General features: G+C 37.4%; 1 long non-coding RNA gene across 2 annotated transcripts; it reads left to right on the top strand.

Annotated features, from left to right (window-relative positions):
* The first annotated feature begins 317 nt into the window (after window positions 1–317).
* On the top strand, window positions 318–5,081 carry LOC144091945 (uncharacterized). 2 transcript variants are annotated; one of them, XR_013305936.1, is made up of 5 exons: window positions 318–389; window positions 2,449–2,595; window positions 3,975–4,047; window positions 4,118–4,257; window positions 4,972–5,081. It is a non-coding gene; the product is annotated as an uncharacterized LOC144091945 (long non-coding RNA). The 2 variants fall into 2 exon arrangements; XR_013305935.1 differs by lacking the exon at window positions 318–389 and having other exon boundaries at window positions 2,242–2,595.
* Window positions 5,082–6,000: the final 919 nt, after the last annotated feature.

Raw genomic sequence — 6,000 nt, 5'->3', positions numbered from 1 at the left:
TTTAATCCAAAAACTGTAAATATTACATTTACAGGTGCCTATTTAGCCCATTGTTCCCCATTTTACCATTGTTATTTTAACATATGTTTAATCTTGGTTTCTGGTCAAATAAAAAAAAAATGCCTTCCCTAAAAATGCAACTTATACTCCAGTGCGACTTATTTATACTTTTTTTTTCCCCTCTTCGTTGTGAATTATTTGGCTGGTGCGACTTATAGTCCGGAAAATACGGTAATCCATTTGCGTTATGAGCTGAATTAATCATGCGACTTGTAGTTTATGTAATAAATTATTCAATATTTTATTGCTTGCTGTCTTTCAGGTGTGTTGGATTTGGTGGTTGGATTCCAGTTTTTTGTAAAAGTTAGACCACCACTACTACTGACCAAGTAAGTGTATTTTTTATTTATTTTATTAATTAGCTTGCGCTTCAAAATTTAATCAGAATGTAATCGTATTTTATACCCTTCATTATGTGCGTTACTTTAAAAGCCAATTTCATCTCGGCTAACACATTAGCACTCTCCTTCCTAACTAGCTACTAAATAGCAGAAAGGAATCCACATTTTTGTTCAGTGTGGAGGATGTTATCGTTGGCTCCATTTTTAGCAAGCCAATACATTTTCTATTGTTTTCCTCCGTTCTCGTCTGGCAGATTTTTCCGTCTTTTTTGTGTGGCGTCGTGGCAAACGTGCTCTCGTGATCCTCCGCAACATCACGTATCGTTGTTCTTAATCCAGGAGGATTATTTAGGAAAAATCCTGCACGATTGTAAGGCTTTTTGGGTCTAAATCTTTGAATCTCCCCAGCGCTTCGTTCGACCTTGGAATATGAGGAGGCCTCAATACGTTAGCGGCGGCGCGCTTGGATCTCCCTTCACTTTCTTTCGCGCTAATACGCAGCTCTCGTCCCCAACCGCAACGCGGTCCGCGTTCCAGACGTTTTGGGGATCGCTTCAAAGGCTTGGCGCGGCGGCGAGACCGAGTCCCGTGACTCATCGCCGTCCGCCCGCCGCCACTTCTGAACAGACGGCGTTCTCTGCAAAATTCCGCTTTTAGAGCGAAACGAGAGCTCGGTCGAGTCAAATCCGAGAGACGGGTTCGCCGATTAGCACGCTAGCTCACCGGCTGGCGCTCCATCAAATTGGCAAACGCTTGCGAAACAGGAAGTTTAATGGAGAACAAAAGCGCCGGCCGGCCGACCGACGAGCCGTCTGCGACCCGCTTCCTTCATGTTTTCATTTACATATAAAGTTATGCGGCTTTCATGCTGGCCGGTGATTGACGCCGCCGCCGCCGCCGCCAAAATATTTGCTTCGCGTGAGCTGTTTATTTATGCCGCAGACGTTCTGATCCGAGGCGCTGACTTATCTGGGGAATTGACCTTTGGTAAAAGCTCCGCCCCCGGAGAGGGTTAGCGATTTATTCTGCGTGAGCGATACCAGATCGAGTGTTTTATGCTAACTACGTACATTTGGAGAACCATGGCTCTCTAGACAAAGACATAAATGTTCAATACCTGGTTCGGGAATTTTTAATTAAAAATCGACCATGAATAGTAAGCCTTTTTTATTTAAAATAATGACCATGTATATATTATAAGCCTTTTTTCTTAAAAATGACCATGTATATATTATAAGACTTTTTTCTTAAAAATGACCATGCATATATTATAAGCCTTTTTTCTTAAAAATGACCATGTATAGTAAGGCTTTTTTTTCTTTAAAAAACGACAGTATAGTAGGGCTTTTTTTCCTTTAAAAAACGACAATGTATAGTAAGGCTTTTTGGGGGGAAAAATGACCATGTATAGTAAGGCTTTTTTCTTGCAAAAATGACCATGTATATTAAGCCTTTTTTTCTTGCAAAAATGACCATGTTTAGTAAGGCTTTTTGTGTTGCAAAAATGACCATGTATAGTACGGCTTTTTTGTTGCAAAAATGACCATGTATAGTACGGCTTTTTTCTTGCAAAAATGACCATGTATACTATACAGGCCTTTTTTGTTTCAAAAATGACCATGTATACTATACATGGTCATTTTTGAAACAAAAAAGCCTTACTCTACATGGTCATTTTTGCAAGAAAAAAAGCCTTACTATACATGGTCATTTTTGAAACAAAAAAGCCTTACTCTACATGGTCATTTTTGCAAGAAAAAGGCCTTACTATACATGGTCATTTTTGCAAGAAAAAAAGCCTTACTATACGTGGTCATTTTTTACAAATTAAAAAGCCTTACTATACATGGTCATTTTTGCAAGAAAATGCCTTACTATATATACATGGTCATTTTTGCAAGAAAAAAAGCCTTACTCTACATGGTCATTTTTGCAAGAAAAAAAGCCTTACTCTACATGGTCATTTTTGCAAGAAAAAAGACTCACTATACATGGTCATCATAAATATTCATGGACAAAATATAATAAACATCAGTCTGTGTTTCAGATACTATTTTAGACCAACAGGGGGCCCTGCAGGCCCTGATGGTGCACCACGCCTATTGTAGACGTAGCCGAGTTAATTAAGCGCATGCGCAGTGACCGTTCCTTTTGCCAGCCTTTCCCATGCTGTCGATCGACGAGGACGCCAACGGTAAGGACTATTCCTTATTATTACTATTCCTATCCCAATTCACTGGCCTAAATGCGTTTTTATCACGCTATCGGGAGATTTTTTAGCAATCAATTGAGCCCAAAACGCCAACAAATATCTTAGTTTAATGGCAGGTTTAGCACACCGTCGACAATTTAAGTTTGCGCTGCTTTTCCTCGCCGTCTGTGTGCCGTATGTTACTAGTTAACATTAGCGTTAGCGTCACGATTTGACTTCAAAAGTATGTTGTCCGTTTTCTCTCCATTATTGAGTCGTGTGGCAAGACTTTAAATTTAATCAAGCAACGCCGAGTCATCAACCGACGGTTTGCTGGGTAAATGCTCACTCTAGACATCCAAAGGCACGATTTAGTTCCTGTATGTAATTATAGTTTTCATTGCGAGTGTTTAACACCCGTTGCCGATTTGTAATTGTTGTTTTTACAAAAAAAATCACTTCTACAAAACTGTTAAGCCAACTTTCTCCTGGATGCTAACGTCTGTCTGTATATTTAATCGCCGTATACAAAACTATTAAGCCAACTTTCTCCTAGCTCACTGGTGTCAAAGCGGCGGCCCGGGGGCCAAATCTGGCCCGCCGCGTCATTTTGTGCGGCCCGAGAAAGTAAATCATGAGTGCCGACTTTCTGTTAGGATTAAATTCAAATGAAGACTATACTTGTATATTATATTTCCTCATTTCCCCTTTTTAAATCAATAATTGTAGTTTTTAATTCATTTTTTTCCTTTTTGTGTTTTTAGTTCAAAAGGCATTTAGTAAAATCTAAAAATAAATATATTTTAAAAATTCTGTTTTCCACTCTAATATTCAACATGTTCCCAAAAATATTTTGTTTCCTTTTGAAATGAAAAACAAATTATTATAAGATATTTTCCCTCATGAAGAAAAAAGCTCAAACAAACTTTTTTTTAGATCTATAAAAACTGAATATTTAGGGCTTTTGATAGTTATTTTTAATCCAATTTAAATAGAAAAAATATTATTTCAAAAATGGTCCGGCCCACGTGAAATCGAGTTGACGTTATTGCGACCCGCGAACCAACCCGAGTTTGACACCCTTGTCCTAGCTGTTAACGTCAGTCTGTATATTTAATCACCTTGTCTGGAAAAGGAAGAATAGCACTTGGCACTCGCTAACTAATTTCCATTTTTTATCTTGATCGTTTATTAAATTTCTTGTAAGATTTCTCTATCCCGTAATTGTTTGGCAACCCCCAAATACCTTGGTTAAATTAAGTTTTCCCTGTTTAGCATCAAGATAAAACTAATCGCCCCCCCCCCCCCCCCAAAAATCTCCAATCTCCATGCTCTATATATGCTAACTTATGTTTTTTTGTGTGCAAATTTTCCCTGTTTAGCACCAAGATGCAGCTCTTCTAGCATGCCTAGAGCACTATTGAGGTTATAGAAGAGAAGAGGAGACTGGGCCAGGTAAAACTACCAAAGTTGAATCTCCATTCTATATATTCTAACTTTTGCTATTTTTTTTTGCATTCAACAGGCCTGGGAGATCTTCCTCGCAAGTTGCCCACTTGAAGTCTCTGTACTTCTGAAAATCCAAATGAAATAAAAGCCTAAATCTCATCATGGTGATGTTTCACTGGCCATTTATTTCCACAGCTCTTTGACTCAATCTTTAAGGTGAGAAGGATCTCAGTTAATGTTAGATCAGGAGTTCTAAGTATTTATTCCTTAATTTTATTTTCTACGTGTTTATTCCCCTCATTTTTTTCCTAAGTGTATATACCCCGTTTTATTTTCTAAATGTTTTCCCCCCAGCTTTTTTTTTCAAATTTTATTTTCTAAGTGTATATACAGTTTTTTCCCCATTTCTTTTCTAAGTGTTTGCCCCCCCAGCTTTTTTTTCTAATTTTATTTTCTCCTAATTTTATTTTCTAAGTGTTTTCCCCCCAGCTATTTTTTTTCAAATTTTATTTTCTCCTAATTTTATTTTCTAAGTGTTTTCCCCCCAGCTTTTTTTTCCAATTTTTATTTTCTAAGTGTATATACCCTGTTTTTTTTCCCCAAGTGTTTATTCCCATTTTATTTTCTAAGTGTTTTCCCCCCAGCTTTTTTTTCCAATTTTTATTTTCTAAGTGTATATACCCTGTTTTTTTTCCCCAAGTGTTTATTCCCATTTTATTTTCTAAGTGTTTTTCCCCCCAGCTTTTTTTTCAAATGTTTTTTCCTAATTTTATTTTCTAAGTGTTTATTCCCCCAATTTTATTTTTTCTTCTAATTTTATTTTCTAAGTGTTTTCTAATTTTATATTCTAAGTGTATTTTACAAAAATAATTGTAAGTGTAAAATTGTTTTGTGAACCTTTAACTAAAATGTCTTGTCTTATGTTTACAGGTGGACAAAGCAGAGAAAAGACTGGCTACACCAATCAACACTTCAATGTAATGACAACTTAGTATGTTAGAATTGAAATGTTTACCTGTAAATAAATTTTTTAACTTGGATTGTTAATTGCATTTTTTGTTAGATAAAGACAAACACATGCATACATTTAAAAACTTTTATTTTGAAAGTTTGGAGATAAATTCTGCCATAACAGCCATATACTTTGCAAGATCTTTTATTTTGAAGGACTCCACTGATAGGTTCGCGCAGGCCATCCAGCATTTTGAAAAATCAGGGTTGCCTTCATCCATTTTCAAATGGACGAAGACACTCCCCTTGGCACCAGGTGAAATTCTGGAAGAAAAAAAAAGGGGTCAATACACAAAGTTAAGTAAAAAACCATTCGCAAGGTCTTACCTTTTATTTTGAAAAACTTTGGAGATAGGTTCTCGCGTAACCACCAGCACCGAGAAATGGGGGGTGCCTCAGACTATCTGTACATAGGCAGGGAACCTTGTCCCCCCTTGTGGAATTCTGGAAAACAAAAAAAAGGGGGTCAATACACAAAGTTAAGTAGAAAACCATTCGCAAGGTCTTACCTTTTACTTTGGAGATAGGTTCTCGCGTAACCACCAGCACCGAGAAATGGGGGGTGCCTCAGACTATCTGTACATAGGCAGGAAACCTTGCCCCCCTTGTGGAATTCTGGAAAACAAAAAAAAAGGGGTCAATACACAAAGTTAAGTAAAAAACCATTCGCAAGGTCTCACCTTTTATTTTGAAAGTTTGGAGATAGGCTGACGCACCCCCTCATTTCTCGGTGCTGGGTGTTACGCGAGAACCTATCTCCAAACTTTTTCAAAATAAAAGGTGAGACCTTGCAAATGGTTTTTTACTTAACTGTGTATTGACCCCCTTTTTTTTGTTTTCCAGAATTCTACAAGGGGGACAAGGTTTCCTGCCTATATACATAGGCAGGAAACCTTGTCCCCCTTGTAAAATTCTGGAAAACAAAAAAAAGGGGTCAATACATAAAGT

This window comes from Stigmatopora argus, chromosome 17, assembly GCF_051989625.1.
Source record: "Stigmatopora argus isolate UIUO_Sarg chromosome 17, RoL_Sarg_1.0, whole genome shotgun sequence".
NCBI lineage: Eukaryota > Metazoa > Chordata > Actinopteri > Syngnathiformes > Syngnathidae > Stigmatopora > Stigmatopora argus.
Note: the sequence above shows the minus strand (reverse complement) of the source record. Positions and strands in the feature narration are given on the sequence as shown.